The following is a 24,817-nucleotide window of genomic DNA, read 5'->3' on the forward strand; positions in this document are numbered from 1 at the left end:
GTTTTACAGAGGGAACTAATCCGACCTAGTAGCTCACCTTACGGAGTGCCAATATTTTTGCTTAATGTGATGCATGTGTTTTAGCACAGGTGTTTTAACAATAGAGACTTAATCAAGATTATGGTAAAAAATAGATACCATATCCCTAGAGCTTATGATTTATTGGAGAACAGATAGGGGCTAAGATATTTAGCAAGATATACCTTAAGTGTGGGTCTAATCAATCAAGTGCAAATGGTTTAAGAGGATGTTAAGACTATGTACAAGAGTAAGTTAAGTAATTATGAATTTATCATTGTGACATTCCGACTAACCAATGCTCCCACAGGTTTTAGTCGTATGATAAATGCTTGGGGGATTCATTGTACAGAAATGCATATATCACATGCATTGAAGGGGCATTAAAAAAATACCTTATTTATGAGTTTTAACTATCCTTGCAAATTTATAATTATTTTTCAAAATCCTTTAAAAATCCCTTATATAAATACATTTCTCTAAATTTATCCCAAAAAGTGGATTAAAAGATATCTTCTAGTGAACTCATGTGATACGTTTGAATATTTTCGAGTGAACCAAATATTCCTCAAGTATCAATCTTTTGTGGTAATATTCTTTGAAAATGATAGTCAATCAAAACATTCAAGAACATAAAAAGCATCTCGAGATAGAATTTTCACTCTTAAAGGAAAACCAGTACTATCTCAACCTCGAGAAGATTAAGATATGATTGAATATTCCTCAAGTATCAATCTTTTGTGGTAGTATTCTTTGATGTGATATATTAGTTCTTAGTCATCAAAACATTCAAGAACATAAAAAGCATCCTGAGCTAGTATTTTCACTCTTGAAGGAAAACCAATACTATCTAAACCTCAAGTGTGAGGTCCCTATCCCCATCGTGCAATGAATTCAGGGGTCCTAGCAGTGGAAGTAGCACTTCTTGCGCAGGGCGATAGGGTCTCACACTCGGGGCCTCACCCACCACAGATATCCGGACAAGAGACTAATCCATCCGTTCTTCCAAAACCAATCTTGGAAAAACTTTCCTTGCTCGGAAAGCACGGGCGATTCCTCCAAGATAAGTTTTCTCTAACGTAGTCAAAAGCCTTAACTAACTGAACTGATTTGACCAAACCCGTAAGTCCCAAGTCAAATCAGGGAAAAGATTACACTTGGATCATAGAAACCAATGCTTTTTTCCTCATTGAGAGACAGAGCCGTTGATTCTTTTCCATAGAATAATTTTTGTCCGGGATTTACTTCATCTATCGTACCATATCAGAATTGAGTCTCAATTTAAGGATCCATCAATCCAGCCTAGTCCCGTGGGTTAGCCAACTGCCCAACCACTGTAGTGATGGGATCCAATTAAGAATTTGGTTAGGTTTTGTCCCGGGTACTAGGGAAAAGAGTTCCCAGGCCCCCTAGCCGGATATTCATGCAAACTTAAAACTAGTCACACCACTTACACACCCAATATAAAATTACCTTTTTCTCAGCATCAGCTATCTTTTAAACAATCATTTAATGAAACCATTGTGTCACTGATCACAATCCTCAAAATCTCCGATTGAATCCTTATTTCCAATCATTCCTTCATCGGTGTACCTATGGCATCATTGGCCAGAACGCTCACCACCTGTTCACTCAGGGGCCTTTTCGATAGTTCCTAGCTCATAGTAACCGGAAATATATTCACATATCAAAATAGAATCTCTGTTGAAGATCAGCAAGATCAACCAACGGATCTATATAAAAGAGCCATGGACTCATCCGTTGAGGACCAGCAAGGTCAACCAACCAGATCCATGCCTGAATTAAGAAAACAACTCTTACTCCTTGTTCTTCCGATATCTTCCCCAATGTACATGTGGGTATCTTCGGCAACCCAAAGCCCCGAGCACCGTATGGTCATCCTCAGGACCCTCTAGGATCCCAGGTCACCTAGCGCTTCACTCATAGGTCGCTTCCTTGGTCCCACATAGACTGTACCGGAAGCTCACCATTTAAATCAACTGGTCAAGACCTCGGCCGACCTTGTTATGCGAGACATCCTTCGTTGACTCTCCGTCAGCAGTTGCAACTTAGAAGAACATGCTTTAAACAAGAAGCCAAAAGAAAAATCGAAACCTTCTATATCCAAGAAAAACAAGGGACAACAATCCATCGAAATGAAGGTTGAATTAATGGATAGGGAAAAGGAGCCTGTGAAGGACATAAATCCAAAAGAGCCAAAAGCTACACATGACGTAGAAGCATCCACCTCAAAAGCCACCACACAAACCACATGACCCATTTGTGCGACATAGGATACAAAAGTCCTAAAGAGAATTCAATCTTGTTGCTTGAATAGACATAATGAAAAACTAGCAATCCAAAGAAAGTTAGAAAATAAAACAAGTTCTAGTACGTCACTAAGTGAGGATGCAACAAGTTCTGACTCTTCACACTGAGTGCACCTCATTGGTCTATGAGTGCACCTCATAGACCAATGAAGAAACTAGAACCCACCCAACCACCCCAAATGGAAAATCATGATCACATGACATATGCGGAACACAAAAAGCAAGCTTAGGAGAGCATGCTTGCATGGCTAGGTGTCTTACAGGATCACCGGTTGTGATTGAACCTCATAATGCCAATCCTAAAAAACAACCAAAATACAAAATCTAGAGGAGTATCGCTTTCCATTTCAAGAGGAAGATATACTCACTATAGAAGAGTCATTAGAGACAGATTTCATGAATTATGCAGTTGAGAAAGAACGTGAGGAATTCGAATAATCCCTTACAAAATTAAAGCAGTCTCTGAAAACCTCATTTGGAGGAATGCTCTTCTCTCATAGTGAAGCCAGCATAACATCAACACTTGCACCTTTAAGGGCTCAACATGAGTTATACCAAGACATAAAGAAGTCCATAGAATAGGATTGTGAGGATTCGCAAGTTTCCAAACAGACCTTACTAAGAATTGTCAAAGGACCAAGTTTGCCAGTGTACACATTGGGTACTGATCTTGAAAAAGATGAGAGTCAAAAAGAGGATAAAAGTGAATAGGAATATGAAACCAAAACGAGATCTGAAGTTGAAACAAAAACTGAAACATCCATGGTTACTCTTGAAGATTCTATCATGATACAGCCGGATTTCCCTACAGGCAATGATGTTAAGCACAAACACGCATTGATTAGCCCTCAAGCTAGTCATAACATCATATCAATAGACGCTTGGGTGTCATTTTGGGACAACCTAAACTCATCCCTACAAACAATGGACTTGCAAGAGGAGCCACTTGACAAAACATTGAAGTTCTTGATTTTTTTAGCTATGCTACTCAAACAATTGGTGGAGATGTGCAATTTACCTTCCATGTTACCCTAGATTCCCTTAAGTACGATGTCTTCCTTGGTGGAACTTGGATACGTGACTCATTATATTCAATTGAGAATCCGTGCAAACAGTCACCTTAAACACTCTTGCATGCATTGTACAATTGCTATACGGGGGAATTGCTATACGGGAGGAAGAGACCTTGGAGGAACTGGAACTTCCAACATATCTTACTGAAAAGATCCCTCGCATTTTGGTTGGATTGGAAATTTCCAATAAAATCACCATAGCTTAAGCAACAACTTTATCCAACACGAGAACATAATCTCATGACCTTCGAGTTTTGTGATTTGTTAGATCAACCAACACTCACGGCTCATCCTGAAATAATTCCCTTTACACAAGACTTGAACATGCCATGTTTGGGGTACTTCGAACAAAAAATGTATATTGAAACTAATCCTCTTACTTGCAAGTTTTTTGTGGTTGAGTATGTATTGGAAGCAAATTTGATCTTGGGGCATAAATGGACTATTGTTGCCCAAGCACCATTGTGCTTTGCTAGCGATAGCGTCATCATGATGGTGGTTAACGATAAAAAGTTGATAACGACATACTGCAAGGAAGAGGATCCAGCTTTAATGGATTTCTATGATGCTGAACGCAAAAGTTTACAAGCCTTTTCCACAAAAGCCCCTCTACACAATGACCTACCATCTGTCCAACAGTTGACTCTGATAAAGCATCTACTCCTTCAATCCCATCCTCACCAATAAAGTTCAATGCGGTAATCCCACATCATATGGTTGCCAAAATCAAACAACGTGAAGAAAGCCTCACCACTGACTTCAACCCCAACAGTTTCACCTAAAGTTCAACAAGAATGGAAACCCAAGCAACACCAAGCAAGCCATTCAATCACTCTCGTGCATTCACCACCTACACAAGAGCTTTTATGTTCAAGCAAACCCAATGGTAACCAACCAGTAGTCTTACCTACCGCCTCGACAACATTTGAGCCAAAAATTTAAGACTCAATTCCCACGTCTACAACAAATAGATACTTATGAGCGCATCAAAGACAAACTCATAATGCTCTTTTCACCCCTCTGGATGTGAATCGCAAGTGCAGAAGCTATGTACTAGACATAGAACCTATTCTCTCAAAAAGGAGAGTAATCACAAGAACCTATTGCTCACAAAGTGGTAACAAAAAAAAAACACACAAAACAAGGTAGTAACACATATGGCAACTCCCAAGGATCTTCAATAGCCATTATATTTTGTTAAGCTTATCGCTTACTATTGTTTTAGTTATATTAATGTAGCATCTGCTCCATGAGTACATATCTATATTAATGTAGCATCTGCTCCATGAGTACATCTCTGCTCCATGAGTACATCTCTAGTCCATGAGTACATATCCATACTCATGCACTAGAGAACATTTTCACTAAAGCCTCAACATCATCGACAACTTCCAAGTGCATCTCTGGATGGGGGAGCCATGGTGGGCGAAAGCCTGATCAATGGTAAAACCCATCGCCTGGAATTTTCCTTTACATTACAAACCTCTCCAAATGACACTACCATCTTCACAAAACAACGATCTCCAATCCTTAGTAAAGATATCTATATTAGCCTCGTAATAAGTAAATGTAATTCTTTCAACCTCACCAACACGTGGATACTTCATCATAGAGCAGTTCAATAAGAGTCTATTTGACTCAATTCTTGTACTTCATGTATATATGCATCATAAGAGCACTTAAATATACATAAAAACATAAAAAGCACATGGGAAGAAGCATGCAAGAACAAGTCCTACTCAACAACATTTGACAAGAATCCTACCACACAAAGAGACATCATCGAAGGCCAATTTCTTCAAATGATGAATGTCGCGTCGTCAATGAATCAAATGAGGAACTAAGAATCACCATCTCATTCTGATGATTCTGTCTACTATGTTCCTCTGGATCCTTCCCTCTCTTCTCTCCCATTATTAACATCTCTTAGCATCCCCACTAACACAAATCACATGTAACCTTGCTTATGTTTGCCAAAAAAAAGAAGTGAGCAAAAAAAAAAACACATACTCACACAAATATAAAAATGCAATCACTCACAAAAAACCCCACCCCCCCTAACTCGTTAGGAATTCCCAATAAACCACTAACCTTTTTATTCACTAACTATCTTTTCTTATTCTTTCTGAAGGGATGAAGACCATTGAGCATCAATCAACATCAAAGCCATCGACAAAGCTTATCCATTCTCCCCACACAAAGGTCTTCAATGCGATCATCACACAAGGACACGATCACCATCAGGAAGGGGGAGATGTAAACCCATTTCTAGGGTTAACAAGAGCTACCACCATTATCTTACATCAAGGAGTCATGATAGATGCACCAATAGTGTCCAAAGCTACAACTTGAACGGGTGCCCGTAATGGTGTGACGACGGAGTATTTATGGCAATTCCTGCTTTAAGAGCGTGTGGTAACAAGTTAGGATGAAGTTCTAAGTGATGTACTTCATGGATATATTATGACAGTAGTCCTTATAATAGCATTAGGCCTCTTATGAGCCTAAAGTTCCTAGCCGGCCACAGTTTAAGTGAGTGTGAACACTTATGGCCATGTATATAAGTGAATATCTCTCATAATATAACATACTCTCCTATTGTGCAATTGAGCCTTGCTCTTGCTAATGTCCATCCCTAATGCATTCTAGTGAGTGTGTGTGAGTGAAGTGAGGTGAGAGGAGGGATGAGTACCCGCAGTGCAACGTGGCGGTGTGACAATGCTTTGCGGGAGGTGTGGTGGAATTGCTTCTCAAGGAGTTCTAGAGCTTGGAGACCTCAAGGGTTACGAGTTTAGACATTGGAAAGATCCTCACGACAGTTGCGATTCACTAGGTAATCTCTTGTTGGATGTGTTTTTCAAAGGGGTTTAGGGTGAGCCATAACATTTTCAAATGTACAAAATGTGGGAGAAAATGAGGGAAAACTACTTTTTCAAATGTCTAAAAACCAGTTTAAAAGCCACGTCCAGGACATAGGTTTCGAGTCCACCTTACCATGCATCCACCCTTCTATAATTTCTCAAAAAGAAAATTCACTCGCATTCCTCTTGAATGGGAAGGAACAGTGCGAGTGATTGAGGAAATATCTCATAAAGAAACAAGGTCTAGAACCTCATCTAGTGCAACTCAAAGTCAAATCAAAGAACTAAGACCCAACCCATCACCCCATGATAAAAACAAGAGACTTAGCAAACAACATGCTAAAGAGACCATGCCAAAATTTGTTGAGGTGTTGACTAGGTCACTCTAGTTGACATTAAAACACATCTTGTTAAACCTAGCAAATATCCCCAAAACCAACACAAAGAGGAGTATCAATTTCCTTTTTAAGAGGAAGAGTCAGTATTTGATTAGGAATGAGATTGATATAACCAAGGTTAGGATAAATCAAAAGAATAATTTCCCAAAACCAACACAAAGATGAGTATCAATTCCCTTTTGAAGGGGAAGAGTCAGTATTTGATTAGGAATGAGATTAACATAACCAAGATCAGGATAAATTAGAAGAAGAATTTATAGGAGATACTACAACTCAGTATTTGACTGTTAAGAATGAGATCGACATAACCAAGGGGTATTCCAATTCCAGACGTGAACCTCCAAGGCATTCACATGCTTCTTAAATAGCCTCAATAAACACAATATGGGGTCCTTGAGTGTCAATATTCACATTGAGCACCACATTGGATACTCTCGAGAATGTTGAGAGTCAAAATGAGGAAAACTATGCTTTAGAGAATGACTCTTTGGGAGAATGAGGATTCCATGTATTTATCTTGAAGTGAATGGGAAACTGAAAGAAAAGTGAAAATGAAAGAACCATGATTCTTATTAAAAAGCCTATCAAAGTTTGGCTAGATTTTCCTATGGGAAAGAATGTTGAAATAGAAACAAGCAGTGCGTAGTCCTAAGGCTAGTCACAACATCGTATCCAGGGAAACTTGGGTATCCAACCTACAATCACCCCTATAAATATTAAATTGATCTATGCTAATGAATCGCCCCTAGAAATATTAAAGTGATGTATGATAATGGGGAATACATGGAAATATGGGTTTATTTCATTCTTCTCATTGAGGGGGTCGACATAGAATGAGAGTCCCACATTACCCTTGATGATCTCAAAGAAATCATCTTGGGTGGCTTTTTGATAAGTAGTTCTCACAGTACTCAATGGACCAATCAATGCAAAATGTCACCTTGGACACATAGTGAGAGAATATTCACAATTCTATTACGCGAAGAGGAGCCATTAAAAGGGAACCTTCACTACCTAAACCCATGGAGCTTGAAACCCCAACAATTGAACTTAACTCTATTCCAAGATTTGATGTAGGATTTAAGGCCTTTGGAAGAGTAAACACACTTCAAGACCAACTTTATCCATGGTGTGAACATAATCTCATGACTCTCAAACTATGGGAATTATTAAGGCAACCTACACTATGAGCTCATCTTGATTGGATCCCTTTCATGCAAAACATGAATATGCCATGTTTGGGCTACTTTGAATATACAATCTACATGCAAACTACCCCCTTAACTGTAAGTTCTTATTGGAAGAAAACTTAATTCTAGGATTGGAATGGATATTGCTACGAGTGCAAAACCATGCAAGCTCATTGTCTTACCATTATTCCTTTAATTGGTTGACTATTTTAGTGGGAGTAACCATAAATACTCACCCATTGGTGGAAAAATTCGAGTCTGTATGCACCATAACCTCATCATCGACATTCATAATTTACGCTTCTCCTCAAAATCACAACACATGATGTAAATTACAAAAGAAATATCCTATTCAATGCGGTCGATTGGGATGTGTTCTTCGTAGGGAGGTAGCGATTGATGTTGTTGTGGGGAGACATGAGCTAAAATTCTCTACCACTATCTACTCTCTTCCTGCTAGAGAAGTGGAATTCCAAAGGTATCAATCTTGAGAAAGATTCTGGGATGGAGAAGGCTATGTCATTACATGTAGTGCAAATTGTAGTCAGGCTTCTGGGTGGAAAGATCTCAAGATCTATGCTCTCCTTAGACAATATTGTAAATTTCAACAACCAGAATCATAAAATCCTATTTTTAATTTTCTTCCTCTAGCTTACATGAGGACCTCTCCTCACAGCGTTTATATCTTTATTTTTATTTTCATTTTTTTAAAGAGGAGGTCAACACCTTTTTGATCACCCCCCATGTCATTTTCTTTCATCGTTTTCTCCCCACTACACAGAATTGCACAACAACTTTCTCTCTCCCTCTTATCTTCTTCACCCCTTGACTTCTCCCTCTCCTTTGTAATTCTCTCCCCACCATCCAAAACTGATCATACCATTATCTCCCCATCATCTAAGACTATGCAGACTTTTCTCTCCCACTTGAATTCTTCTCCCATCGGCAAGCCACACCATTTCTCCCTTGATTTCTTCTTCTTATCTCTCTCTCTCTCTCTCTCTGTCTCTCTCTCTTTCAAACACACGCATACCAGCCCTTCCCCCTTCTCCCCTAATCTAACCTCCCTCTCCAACTCTCTCGAGCGCACTGACCATCTTGCCAACCCCCTCACACGCTCTCCATCCCTCTCCACCTCTCCTATTTCACTCACCCTCTCATCAATCCCCTCTCCTCTTAACATGCAACACACACACGACCCCTCCTCTATGGTCTCCCCCTCTTATGACTCTCATTGGGGAAAACATTCAATCTGAGGCACTGGCATTGACATTGGCACACTTACTGGCATTTTTGAGACTCCACATACTATCATTGTTGCCTATAAACCTTCACTTACCCATGTTTCTCTTTCTTTAATCTTTTAGATTCTTTATATGTAGCTGTATATGATGTGTTGTAAGATACCTGCCCAACTGGTCACTAGGAATAAGGAGGCATCTCACTCCGTAAGATCAATTCTAACCCATTTTGAGGGTAATCTCATGAGTGCCTCTCCTTAGCGATCCGATTTATAAGCAATATTCATAGGGTTGGGGGTCCTACCAAAGTATGTCAAGGATCTCTTTTTAGTTTCTAGTCTCTTGTAAAGAAACATCCGACTCATCAATTCCACCCAACCACCCGCTTCCCAGTGACTAGAATCGTTCATCTATGAGGTTTACCTAAATTACTAAGCATATTGTTTCACTCATGCAAGTTACAACATGATTCATTTATTTATCCTTGTGCGCAGGTTTCTTTATCCCTTAATGAATACATTCTTTTCCAATCAAGTCAGCCTACACAAAAAAGAAATTCATCATAAAAAGAATTTTAATTTCAAGCCCTCGACGTCCCGAGTTTTATCCATCTCCAATCCCTCAGCTCACAGAGTCATAAAATAGTCTAGAGCTTACAACCGTCATGGGGCGAAAAATTACTCGCATAGTAGAATTAGAAGTGTCCCCTTCACCCTCTTCTTGTTATGGAAGACCTTTCCAGCTTAGGCTTGTAACCTTCTCCCAAACCTATGGTGGGTTACCCACCACAAGTTACCCACCATTGAAGGCAGTTGTCCCAATCTCTATTCAAAGTATTTCTAGAGTTAGTTGCCCCAGGTGGGGAGTACCTTGTTTACCTAGACCGATCACTAAACAGATCACATCGAAATGGTTTCCCCAAGAGAACACATCTCTTGGTTATTAAAGATAACAATTTAAAAATAGATATCCATACTCATCACAGTCTTTAATTTCCATTGTCATTTGTATGAATCCATGCAACCAAAAATTACATACATAAGTTCTTGCATTTACTTGTCTAATATATGACTAAATGCATTAGACAATCTATTCAACCACATTTGCAAATATACTATTTAGAGTTAGGCACTTACATGGAGTAGATTTAGGCACTTACATGGAGTAGATTTACCAAAACTTATAGCCTCAGAGGATGGTCACAACCATTTTCTCTTTGAGGTTGTTATAGCCAAGTGCTGAAGGTGCCTCATTAGTAATCACTCTGACCTCATTTTCAAATTTTCTTGTATCATTCATGCCGCCATTTCATTCCTTGTCTACCCCATTTAAACCCCATTAAAAATCACCTCTCCAATAGCCTAAGAAGGTATCAATACATCTAATGTTTCTCTCCTTCATCCCCTTCAACACCATCTCCCACCACCCGTCTCCATGCTTGGTCTCTTGTCTACATGCTATCACTGCTATAATCAAAGTGCTCTCTTCCCGTGACTTGGCATAATAGAAGACAACAGAATACCAAATGGGGTTTGTAGCCTAGGAGCCCTTCATTGACTTTGGAAGTGGGTCTTTACATCAATGGCCTCACCACTACTATAGGATGACCCATTTATGATGCCGGGCATCAACAATTTCCATGCCATCGATATAGCTGTGTCGATATAAATGTCAAAATTTGACGTCGAAATAATTGTCAAAGCCAAGCATTCAAATAAATGTTGAAAACATCGTTTACAAAGTTTGGAATAAGCATCGAAAAGCGTGTCAAAAGAAAATGTTTTTTACTTTTTATTTTAGACTTTTGGAAAAAATTAAGTGTGCAAAAAAAGAAAACATTGACAAAAACTAAGTATTTCTTGGTAAATAAAATTGATGGAGTGTGGAGTTATTCTGGGAGATATTCAGGGAAAAGAGAAGAGGTGGAGAGAATCAGGCAAGAGGTGGAGATATTCTGGGAGTGAATCATGGAGAAATCAATGGGATTTGATGCTTGATGTAAACTCTATAAATTAAGTTATAGCCCTAATGAGAATTTGCTGGTTTTTGAGTATCCATGCCTACATTAATCTATTTGCTAATTATCCACTAATTACATCTTAATCATTTACTAATCACTTTGTTAATGATATTGATTCTAGTGTTTGATCCACCATAGCTCATCATTTTGCTCAAATTTCAACACATAAGTGCTACATGCGATCCATCTCTTGTAGATCATGCCTTTGTGCCTTACTCTCTTTAGCAATTGTGATGGTTTTCCAAAGCATATCGGCTACATTCTTAAAAATGTGCATAGGGTCAAGAAGATGATTAACTAAAAGATCACTCCAGTATGGGAGTAGATGGAAGATGGATAGCTGCTTCATTCTAGGAGGTGAAAAACTTGGATCCACTTCCCAACAATGAGAACATGACATTGTCTCTTGGTTAGTAAAGAAAACAATTTAAAAATAGATCACTTCCCATGCCCTTGTCTAATCACTTGGCTTTAGCACACAAGGAGACCTCCCTGGAAATCTCTCTCACAACTCATGGTTGTCGGGGAGATACTTTTTGTGGCCCTCATAGATAACCTTCTTCAAAGATGTTGATTACCAGGCCTCTAATCCAAGACCACATATAGGGCATGCATTATAACCAGATATTGAAAGCCCTGCCAAACATGCTAATAATTGTGATGAGATATGCAAATAATACAAAAAATACCAAAATCATGAAATTAAATCAGATCCAAAAATCTTAGAATAATTAACTTACCAGAGCACTCTCCATAGCCCGACCAATCATGCATGGTCCACATAAGTATTCCTCACGCTGTTGTAGCCCTTTCTTCAAACCACGTACATGCATCATGAACTTGGATACCATCCCATAACGTGCGTAGCTTGTCAACTAATGGAGCCAAGTAGACGTCCATGTTCTTAACCTTGTACTTCTTAGGAACTATCAAGGAGGAAAGTAAAAGGTGCCCCTTCTTTATTGCTAACCATGGTGGTAAGTTATAACTCACTAGGCAAATGGGCTATGTACTCCATGATGAACTTCGTAAGCCAAATGGATTAACTGCTAGTCCGAGATGAATATGACAAGGATCTTCCCCAAAGTCCACCAACTTCTCTTCGATATGACTCCATGTTGGAGAATCAGTGGTGGCACACGCATAACTTCCTTTGTGGATCTTGTGTTTTGATGCCAAATCATTAAAGATGCAATGGATTTGCATCTGAACATTGTTTGAATATGTGGAATGACGGGGAAGTGTCGTAAGACTATAGCAGGGGCCCTTTGTCCTTGGACATCTTGCCTATATCTCGATGAACCACACTATGGACACTTGTAAAGAATGGCTTACTCATGCGGAAAGAGAATACAATTATTCGGACAAGCATGGTGTGCATTATAGTCCATCCCTATGGAGTGCAATGTTGTGGCATCTACCGCACATCGCAACCGCATTCTTGTAACCGCACACTGCAATCGCATTCTTGTAATCGCACTGGATGAACTGTTATGCGCAATAGTCAGTAGGGATTCCAAAGGATGTCATTAGTAGATGTATCTATTCGGATCACAGATACTATTCCTATATATGGATGTAATTGTATGTACGAATCAATGGAATTCTTCAATCAATGAAATCTGTAGCAATGTTTTGCTTAATTTTCCATACTTGTCTTCAATCTGTGATGATGTTAATTTAATCCTTTATCCATCTGTAAGATAAGTATGCTGTGCAAGAAGGTAACCAGTCCCGTAATCGCTTATTGTCTGTGCACGAAGTAAATGCCATTACACTTGGTGACCACGATATTCACGAATGCGCACGCATTCTCACGGGCCTCCTGAGTTGGTGGTGCCAGCACAACTGGGCCACGGAGCCACCGTCTCTTTGATGAAGCTCGTCATGGCTCGACAAGTAGCCCGCCTCTTTCCCCAGCAAGGCTGGAGGCCCCGGCGGCGGTTTGGCAGCGAGATGGAGCCGTTCCTGTCTTCCTATCCACACTCCAAAGGCGGGTGGGCATCCTTTGACACCCCAAACCTCTCCTCGGACGGTGGTGCGACGACTGTTTCCCTCACCACCGGCGGGTGGTTACACACCAGCCACTTGTCGTGATGGCCGCGCGCCAGTCCACAACATCAAGTATTCTAAGTTTTGGGGGAAACAAGGAGAAGATCCAGATGCACATGTTTGGCAGTTCGACAACTCTTATGGCCTGAATGTGCCTCCACCCTTTGATCATCTCCACAAGAAATCAGTTTTCGAGTCTACCCTCAGCGGCGGCAAAGCATCTAGATGTCTCTGGTAGAATACCTTGTCGGGCATTTTCAGGATTATGATGCGGTGCATTTGTCGTTCGTGCACCGGTTCCATGTGGAGAAGACAGTAGCCCAAATGTTGGAGCGACTATGGGTCCTCAAGAAAGGCAAGCGCATAGCGGAGGATTATGCTACAAATTCCGAGTGATGTTGCAGCGGGTTCTTCAGGCGTAGTGGCCAGCCCAGGAAGTCTTGAATGACTATTTCTTGAAGGGCTTAGCAAAGAACTTACGCACGGCCCTAGCCACTATGGACAAAGTGAATACACCGCTAGCGGAGGTCATTGCTCATAGTTGATTCTCGCCGAGGAGTTGTTGGAGGATAATGATTCCACCACCATGAGGCAATCCAAGAAGAAATCTAATAGCAACACGTCACGCGGACGCCATCGACACAGTTCGGAGGAGGATTCGGACACACGGAGCTTGGACAGTGAATCAGAGGACAGTAGCAGTGTAGATTATAATGAGGCACCAGTGCGGGAGACCACGAAATCTCACAAAAGTGGGAAGGTCAGCATGGGGCTCGCAGGGGAGTCTTCGACTGCTAAGTCCACAAAGGAAGTCTGGTGTTCTCGTTGCCGTAATCCTGGCCACCCAAAAACGGAATGTGCAATGAATGACAAGTGGTGCGCTATCTGTATCAGCAACTCTCATAACACGTTGGAGTGTTACTATAATGGAAGGGGGCACAAGGCTCGCCCTGGCAACTAGGTCATTAACAGTGGGAAAGACACAGAACCGCCAGAACTCTCATGGTTCAGATTCAGTCAATCGAGGCGACTCTAGATCCGGAGGTGTGTGTGGTCACATGCTCTGGTCACAAATTGAACCCCCCAGCTGGCGCACAAGGCAACCACTTCTGGATTGGACCGCACAGGAAGCTATTCTCGCCAGCAACAACAAGTTACTTCTTGGGTGGACAAGCAAGCTCCGAAATGTGTTCCAGTGCTCGAATCAAGTAAAGTGTAGTTTCAGGATGCTGTGACTCTCATCGAGACGAAATACCTCAGTTGGGACAGCCTCTACCACAGGCGCACAAGGATCTTCCGGAACAACCATCCCAATATAGCCGAGTTTGGCCGAGAGAGAAGGATGGGATGGATTGCTTGATGCCCCTCTCCAAATCAAACTGGGTCACCTTCTTAAATTGGTTCCGAATTTTCATAAAGCACTGCTTCTGGGGTGGAGGAGATGGGCAAGGCGATCACACCCTCTATGGTGTCATCCGTGCAAGCAACTCACCTGGAGCCGTCACCTGGAGCCGTGGTGGCAGTTCCCGTGGTTGATATAAGAATTTTGGAAATTTCGGTAGGTTTTCGAGGCCTCACAATTGATCAAGTGCTGATCGATGGTGGAGCTGGTGTCAATATTGCAATGGAGTCCACCTATAAGTGCGTGGGTTGGTAGGCATGGGATCCTGCACCATTTCTAGTACGTATGGCTGATTAGAGGAGAGTCCGACCCTTGGGCATCTTGAAAGGCATGGTGATTGAGGTGGGAGGCATACCCTTCATCATGTCTTTTGTAGTGCTGAGCATGGAGGATTCTACTGCTGAGGAGTACAATCTGCTAGGTCGGTCCTTGGTTGTTGTGCGCCAGGCAAAGATCCAGCATAATTGGGAGCATAATCTGATGACCATCTGCAAGGGTCGTAGGAAGGTTAAATTCGCTCCTAAAGGAACGCCGTCAAACTGAGCAAGTCAGTTTGGCCTGTCATTGCGGAAACAATGAATATGGCAGATGGCTTGGTGGATGAAGATGAAGAGGACAAATTATTGCGAGAAAATGAGGATTTGATTCCATTCTGCTCACTGGGATGTGGCATGTATTGCTGTAGATTACCTCAGGCCTGCACCTGCGGTGTGTTAAGTCACCACCATGGACAAAGGGAACTTCTTTGGGGAAAAATTGTTGAGTTCTGATGAGGAGTATGCACCGGAAGATAACATGAAAGACATTCTGGAAAAGAAGTGCGCTTTTGAGGTGCAAATGAGCTGCATTACCCATGTCAAAGAGGATGTCTTGGAGACCATTTTTTTAGGAGATGACAGGGAGACTAAGCCGGCAAAAATTAGGAGATGACAAGGAGACTAAACCGGTGAAAATTAGTACCTTGCTGGAGCCCGCATTCAAAACGTATCTGGTGGAACTTCTGCGGGAATTCCGAGATGTGTTTGCCTGGGATTATGCTGACATGAAAGGTCTGGACCCGAAGTTCTACCAACACCGCATTTACTTGAGGCCGGATGCAATACCCTCCAGGCAGCAGTGTTATCGCATAAACCCACATGTAGCCAAGCAGGTCAAGGAAGAGTTGGACTGCTTGCGGAGAGTGGGATTCATAGCACCTATTGAAAACTGGGACTGGATTTCTCCTATAGTCATTGTCCCAAAGAAGAACAAGAAATTACGGATCTCTGTGGATTACAGAAAGCTTAATGCGACCACAGTCCCAGACCCTTTTCCCTTGCCCTACATGGATTCCATTCTGCATGATGTAGCAGGAGGGCACAAGATGTACTCATTTCTTGATGGAGTCAGCGGCTACAATCAAATCCGGATGGCACTAGAGGATCAAGCCAAAACCGCATTATTCACCGCATGAGTGTTTTTGTGCACAGTCATGTGGTTCGGTTTGCACAATGCACCTTCCAGCACAACATGTATGAAATCTTTGGGCCCTTTCTCACTGATTTTATGCACATTTTTTTGGATGATCTGAGTGTCTTTAGCACTAGTGTGCTGCATTTGGGGCACTTGCGGCTCTCTTTTCAGCGCTGCCGGGAGGTATCCTTCAGTCTTAACCGCTCAAGTGTGTTTTTGCGGTGCGAAGTGGCGAATTGCTGGGTCACACCATTTCCCGAGATGGCATTGCGGTTGATCCAGAGACAAAGTGGTGGCTATTATGCAAGCACCTGCACCTATGGATCCTAAAGGATGTAGGCAATTTCTAGGCCAAATTCGGTGTGGCATGGTCGCCATTTTTGTAATTTTTGGCACATTTGGCAATACCTTTAAATGTAGCCGCTCATTCTAACCGCTCATTTGGCAATACCTTTAAATGCAGCCGCTCATTCTAATCGCTCATTTGGCAATACCTTTAAATGCAGCCGCTCATTCTAACCGCTCATTTGGCAATACCTTTAAATGCAGCCGCACATTCTAACTGCTCATTTGGCAATACCTTTAAATGCAGCTGCTCATTCTAACCGCAAGGATTTTTGATGGACTGAAGACTGTGATTTGGCTTACTACCGGCTCAAGATTCAACTTTCTCAAGCGCCAGTGATGATTCCTCCTGATTGGGGGCTCCTGATTGGGGGGTGGATTTTCATGTTTTTGTGGATGCTTCAGATGTGGCGATCGGCAATGTTTTGATGCAAGAGCAGATTGCGGGATGGTTTTGCCCAATTTATTATGCCAGTCTCGCCGGTTGTCTTCTGCTGAAAAGAATTATTCCATTTATAGAGCGGGAAGGCCTTGGAGTGGTGTACTCTGTGCAGAAGTTCCAGCACTATCTTGTGGGCCGTCGATTTTTCTTCCATGTGGATCATTCTGCTCTTCTTTACTTGGTGCGGCAATAAAATTTAATAGGTAGATTGGCTCGATGGGTTCTATTATTACAGGAATTTGATTTTGAAGTCATCCATCACCCTGCTCAGCATCCATGTGGTGGCAGATTACCTTTCTTGATTTTGAAGTCATCCATCACCCTGCTGCTCAGCATCCATGTGGTGGCAGATTACCTTTCTTGATTGGATTTGGGGGAGCCAGCACTCGGCGTGGATGATGAATTTCTAGATGCTTCACTGTTTGCAGTTCAGCCAAATGTGGAGGGGTCCCAGTCTGTAGAGGAAGGAGCACCTCTTCCGAGCATTCCATGGACCTGGTATGAAGAAATGTTTTCTTTTATCTCTAGTGGGGTGAGATGCTTGCTCATTTAAACAGGGATCAGCGGCGGCGCCTTGCTTTGCGGAGCCAGTCATTTGAAGTCTGTATGGGGAAACCTCATTATCGCAAAGTTGTAGATGCATCGTTTTGCGGTGCATCCTGCCCCATGAGCAGGAGTCAGTGTTGTGGGAAGCCCATTGTTGCGGAGTCAGTGGTGGGCATTTCTCAGGAAAAATCACAACGAAGAAGGTCTTACAAAGTGGATTATGGTGGCCGTCTGTTCATGCGGATGCACAACAGCTTGTGTGGCAATGCGATGTTTGTCAACGCATGGGACAACTGTCCCAGTGACGGGATCGAATGCCTCTCCATTAGATTCTTCCTTTGGAGCCATTTTAGAACTGGGGTCTGGATTTTATAGGTCCAATCAAACCTGCAGTGGCTTTAACTAGGAACAGGTATATTCTTACTGCCACGGATTACTGTACAAAGTGGGTAGAAGCATGGGCTTTGCGGGATAGTACTACACTCTCTGTGGTGGCAAAGTGTCTCTTTAAGGATGTTTTTACCAAGTTTGGCTGTCTAGTGGAATTGGTCAGTGATCGGGGCGGTCATTTTATTAATAAAGTCATCAAACGAATGACGGGGTTTTACTTTGTGCTGCATCGCAAATCGTCCCCGTATTACCCTTAGGCAAATGGGTAGGCAGAATCTTCCAATAAGTAGATAATCCGCATTCTGACTAAAGTGGTAAGTCTTCATCGGACAGATTGGGATGTGAAGCTGCCAACAACGGCACTTTGGGCTTACCACACACAGTGTTTAAAGTGGCAACTGGGATGACACCTTTCAAACTTGCTTTTGGCATGGAGGCCATCACACCGGTCGAATTTGTGGTTCCCAGTTTTTGCACCTTGCGAATATGGACAGATTACTGCCAAAGGACTCATTGGCATACAAGATGGAGGTCATCCAGGAATTAGATGAAGAGAGGATGAAAAGCTTTTATTGGGTGCAGGAAATTCAAAGTCACAGAAAGTGGCAAGTGGATCGGCATTGGAAGAAGAAATTTTTCCAAAGAGGGTAATTAGTGCTGGTGTTTTCTTCGTGCATTAAGGTGCGGTGGACCGGGCCGTTTTGGGTGTATGCTTCTTGCGGTCCCACTTCTTTCCTCGCAAATCTTCATGGGGAAGTTCTTTCTTCTCCGGTGTCAATGGGTTTCAGATGCGTCATGATGGTTTTAGTCATTCCACATCAAGGGCGGCTTTTGTCAATTTATTTTTCTTGGTTTTTTCCAGGTGTCATATCTTCATGCATCAAAAAGTGGTCGTTGTTTTGCATGCACAAACTCCCTCCTTTTTGTGGAAAAGCATTCTATTTTTGCTCTTACTTTTCTGCTTGCCTTTTGCTCTTACTTTTTTGCTTGCCTTTTTGCTCTTACTTTTCTGCTTGCCTTTTGCTCTTCTTCCTCGCACTCTTTTCTTCTGTAGCAGCCATGACTGCTTCTCTTGCGCAGTTTTTGCCGATCACGCCGACGTGCATCTCGAGCAACCGGCTATTGATGCATGGCTCACCGACAAGTGCATCTGCATTTACTCCAACTTTGATTGGGAGCGTGTGCAGGTACACCCGCAGTCATTGCCTTTGCTATGGCAATTAGCTGCTGGCAATATGGTGGCTCTACAGGATGTAGCGGTGGAGCTCACAGTGCAATACATTGAGCAGAAGCTACACTTGCCCTATCGACGGAGCTTGTGCTGCCGCAAAACGGTGGCAATCCTCGCAGCCAAGATGGAGGCAGAGTTTGGTCCTAAAATCACTGGGGAGTATAAACTTTCAGGACGCACTGATTTGGCAGCCAAAGAGTACTATAGATGGTTTTTAGAAGCCATTTGGGTGCAGGCAAAGACTTATACAATGTCAGTCAAGGTGAAACAACTGATCAAAACTTTTGATTTCAGGCCTGTTTCTTGGGCTCGTGTTCTGAAGGACCGAATTTGATTTGAGGCCCAGCAGGTCTGTTCTCAGGTGTGCAGAAAGGGCAAGTAGTACAAGGTGGGTCAAATATTACAGATCTTGTTCCCTCTACCCGCCAATTTTTTGGTTTCTCTTCGGCCTTCCTGTCATTTTTCGGCTCCATTATCTACGAGTGCTTCAGTCACAATAATTATTTTCGGATGGAGTACCGGTGGTGGCCAGTAGTAGCAGTTCTAGAGGCCAAAAGCGCTTGCGTGCAGAAGTTGCCAGTGATACTGAATGGGGTGGTCACTGTTTTCCGATGGAGTACCGATGGCCAGTACAGTTCTAGAGGCCAAAAGCGCTTGCATGTAGCATGTAGAAGCGCTTGCATGCAAAAGCACTTGCGTGCAAAAGCGCTTGCATGCAAAAGTTGCCAGTGATACTGAACGGGGTGAAGTCACTGTTTTTCGATGAAGTACCGGTGGCCAGTACAAGTCTAGAGGCCAAAAGCGCTTGCATGCAGAAGTTGCATGTGATACTGAACGGGGTGAAGTCACTGTTTCTGTTACTGCTGCGACTGTGCCGGTGGGTACCTCTGTGCGCTCTTCGGTCGCAATGTCACCAAAGGGGGTTTCTGCTCTACACCGGTGGCGCCAACAGATTCAGGAGTGGTCACTGGTGAGCATGGCATCGGTCGTTGTGCCGGCTAACTATTAACCTTTCAGTACCGATGCCTGCGGCAATTGAACAGCTCACAGCACCGGCGGTTTTAGTTTTCAGGGTGGGTACCATAGTCTTTACTGATGCGTAGTGACCACACTTCTTCCGTTTCCCTGTGAAACCCTGCAGTATGAGCTCCAACCCACACACTTGGAAAGTGTTGTGCGGTTTCTTCAGCATACCGTAGACTTCTGCCACCATGTTCCTCAAGCTAGCGCCCAAGCTACTTGCATCTCAACTCTTGAAAAGCGCAAGTGGTGCGGCTTCAATCCCAAAAAGATAATTTATTGCATGAAGCCAATAGGAGTCCCAGTCTTTAGAACAGAATTTCTGTGCTGGAGCAGCGGTTGCAAGAGGCTGAAAGCAGTGAGGAGGCAGGGTGCCAAGGCGTCTCATTGTCTTCTGGTAGAATTTGATCCTTCAATAACCTGTTACACATAGCAGAACAAATAGTAAAGGATAAAGACAAGACATTAATACAAGCATGTGAAACATAGATAGGGGAAGGGACACATACCCCATAAGTTTTGAAACGCTCGTATCATACCACCCATATATTGATTGCAAGTTCAATATGGAGAGGCAAGTCCAGAGAACTGAAACATGTGCTCTGTGGTAAAGTGGTGGTAGATGGAAAAGCCTATGTAGCTCTCTTTCTCCTCTTGAGAAGCATGCTCCACACATCGTCTAATGTCTTCTACTTCATGATCTTCTACTATGTGCTTGTGTCGTGCAAGGCATCTATCATGTCAACCATGTCATGATCTAGAACTTGATTCGAGTCCATAAAAGCTTGCTTGTGTTCCAATCCCATCGAGGTTGCCTCTTCCCTTGCTCTTTTTCGCCACTAAGGTTGGATATCCACTAGTTCATTATTGTTTAGGAAAACATTGAGGACAATAAGTAGATGTTACAAGTGATTTATTGGATATACGCTCCATTTTTTGGAATGATCGTTGCAAATTCTTCAACTTTGGGACACAATGTTTTCTTCTCTAAATTGATAAAATTTGAAAGTTTCATAGCACTTATCTCACGGGCTCCATGTATGTTGAATACGCATGTGAATTGAGGTCCAAATGAGGGGGATGTGGAGCTTCTTTTATACTTCATGCATGGCCTAGTCGGTATATTCTTGTTTTTTTTGGAAAGGTGTCGAGCCGCCAAAAAATTCACAATTTGAATGTGAAAAGGAATTAAAAAATGAACGTCAGTGGCCATCAAAATATGTTGGAATTAGGGTTAGGGTTGCATCAATGCACACACAAGATAGAGAATCTTGAGAGCACACAAACATGAGATTACAATAAACAAATGTGTGCCAGATACAAAAGATAAGTATACACACCCCAAAATGAGTAGATAAGAGGGTGTTGTGCATAAACACAAGGAAAAAACCTCCTAGTGAGTGAAAAAGTACCCCGGAGGTCGTAAGTGGGTTCACACACATCACTACCATATAATACTACAAAATAGGTGTCAAAATAACCGTTTAAAAAAAATCTATCGATGCGCATTTCAATGCTTTTTTTGACGCGTATATATCGATGGTTATATCGAGAGTTATATCAACAATTATTTCGATACCTGTCTCGATGACTATTTTAACGCTAGGGATTTTTAACAAAACCGCAGCACCTCACTATTAGCATTTTCAAAAAAAAAATCTTGCCCTCTCCAAAAAATTGGAGGTTCTCTTTTGTCCCTTCCCCCATCCCTTTCTTGTTTCAATTTTTTTTAATGTGTGTCTCTAATATACACCTTCTAATTGTGTCCTCTCCGTTCCCCCATTGCATAGGCTTCTTACAAGTTTGCATGAAGCTTATGCATAGATTTTGCATAGGCTTCTTGCAAGATTGCATGAAGCTTATACATAGAGCTTGCATAGGCTTCTTGCAAGCTTATGCATATAGGCTTATGCATAAGCCCTTATACAATACACTTATACATAAGCCTTATGCATAGGATAAGCCCTTATGCATTAGACTTAGGGTTTAGGGTTTATGTATAGGCTTAGGGTTTAGGGTTTATGCAATAGGCTTAGGGTGTAGGCTTATGTATAAGCCCTTATGCATAGCCTTTATGCATATAGGCTTATGTATAACACCTTATGCAAAATAGGGTATGTATGCATGAAGTTTAAATGTGTAACTAATCACTTTTTTTCATGTTATGTTTTGTAGGTCTTGCATTGTTGTCCTCTCCTTCGGCTTTACATTGTCGAGGTAAGATCTCTTATTCATGCAACCTCATGTTTATTGCAACATCATGCCGGGTTTAGGATTATGCAAAGAGATATGGGGCATTATTGTAGGCCATCTAGAATGTTGTTTATGTCAAGTTAGGAGTGGTTATCTGTGAGTAGGTGGTTATAGTGGAAGGGGAGCCCTCCATCTTGTCACTATCCTTCTCTTCTTGTAAAAGAGAATTTTCCTTTGTCTTTAATAGTGGGGAGCATGTGGAAAGTCCTCAGAAGCTATCATCCGAAAAGGAAACTATCCACCCTGCTTGTCTAAGCAGTATCGCACTTCTGCACAGCCCACCACTACATAGGCCATGCCCTCGGACACTCCACGGCACATCACACAAACCCCACCCCACAGCTCGCTTGACTACTTCCAGTCATGTCGTAGACAAGATTATTATAGGTTGTTGCCATGGTGGTGACTCCGCAGACGCTTCTTCCCCTCGGTGCCGCCGCGAGTGCCCACCCATTGCCAGTTTGTGAGGAGACATTACACTCGTGCTCATCCCGTTGCTTTGACACAAATCCTGCTACCTCCAATCCGGCTTGTTCCTCCTATCAAGTAGTGGATTGAAATGTGGTCTTAGATGACGTTGGCAACAAGATGAAGTCTCAAATCCACGATTTATGCTATGTAGCCTTTGCTCACAGCAGCTACATGACTATATGGCATAAACTTGATAAGGCCAAGAAGGAACAAGTCGTTAATCAAATCAAAAGTGACTTTATGCTAGCACCAGGTAGTGAAGAGGTCCATCCTAGATGGATAAAAGATCACATGGTGAATGTGATGAAGCACTTGCGCAACGACATCACACAACGCAAGGTAAAGTCAGGGGGACAAAAGCCTTAGAATTGCTCACACAAGAGATTTGGGAAGAGGAGTGTAGAAAGCACCGTGTAAATCTCCAAAGATATAAGCAGCAGGAGGAGGCTGCAGGAAGTAAAGTGAATGGAGAGCATAGGGAGCTCCCATCTTGGAAGCGGTGGTGGGATGCTTTCCACACCTACTTTGTAAGTGTTAATGCACATACCACTTACTTTTTTTAGCATAATTGGCATTACATTTTTTTTAATAAGTACTCATGCTTCATGCTTCTAGCTACAAATGGTCGACGTGCTGCAATGCGAAGGAAAGGTACGCCCTATTGCATGGGACATATGCCCTCCTCAAAACAACTTGAGCAAGAGGGCCACAATGTGAATTGGACAGATGTGGTAAATATGGTAAGCCTCTACATTTTCTACCCATCAATTAGTTTTTTCCTCACTTGTCATTTCTAAGTTTTTTCCCTTAAATACTCTTTTGTACGGACCAATGCCAAACCCTGAGGGCAACAACGATGATTAGAAGCTATGTATAGGAGTCAGGCCTCCAGTGGTGTACTTATTTTTGTCGGCTCTATGTCTCTTCATGCTTCCAGATGAGAGTGGTCGGTCATGCTGCGATGCAGAGGAAAGGTACGCCCTATTGCACGAGATGTATGCCCTCCTTGAGCAACTTAAGCAAGAGGGCCACAATGTGAATCGGACGGAGATGATGAATATGGTAAACCTTTACATTTTCCACCCATAAGTTAGTTTTTTCCTCACTTTTCATTTCTAAGTTTTGTCCCTTGGATACTCTTTTATAGGGACTATTGCTAAACCCCAAGGGCAATGATGATGATTATGAGCTATATATAGGAGTTGGGCCTCTAGTAGCATACTTCATTTTGTCGGCTCTATGCCTCTTTTTGTATACTTTTTGTTGGCCCCATTATGAGCTATGTAACTTTTGTTACTTAATAAAAATTTAAGTTACATGGCCTTTCATTATAGAGAACAGGTATACAGGTACACCCAGGATTGCACCTAGGTGTACCGTTATTTAGAAAATAAATAAAACCTGCATATCTGTCGACGTAACCGTTGAAATAAGTGTCAAAACATTCATAAAAAAATGCATCGTTGTTGTCAACATCAAAATACGGGTTGCAATAGTAGTCGTTGTTAGCGTCGAAACCAGTGTCCTAATAAGTGTCAAAATAGTGGTCGAAAAGTAACATTAATCTTCAATGTTTATATGGACCGTTATTTTGACGTGTATATTAACGTACATATCGATGGTATTGTATCGATGTGCATATGGATGCTTTCAAGGATTTTTTATATGTTCAAAACCGTCAAAACAAATGTCAAAAATCAACCCGCATCGTGTAATAGTGCACCTCTCTCCCTTACAACTCCCTTACAATGCAGTAACATGTATCACTTCTGAGATGATAAACTTTGCAAGTGAAGTAGCACTTTTGTCAACATTAGTTTAATCCAACAAAGTGGGTTGGTTGATTGGATGCACACTGAAATGAGAGCGAGAGTGAGGGTGATGAGAGGCTTGTTGGCTAGCAGCAGAGCAAGGGAATGAGAAAAGGCAGTGGAGAAGAGGGAGTGAGGGTTCTGGAACCATTGACGTTGGTGTTGGCCAGACAGTTGGTGAGGATAGTAATTGAGAGCGTTGCCAGTATTGTTGCAAGTGGTGCATCCTCCTTGTCCACTGAAGATGTCAACCGCCGCTGGCTACTCCCCT

The sequence above is a fragment of the Cibotium barometz genome, chromosome 7, assembly GCF_041138505.1.
Source record: "Cibotium barometz isolate CiBa-2024 chromosome 7, ASM4113850v1, whole genome shotgun sequence".
Taxonomy (NCBI): Eukaryota; Viridiplantae; Streptophyta; class Polypodiopsida; order Cyatheales; family Cibotiaceae; genus Cibotium; species Cibotium barometz.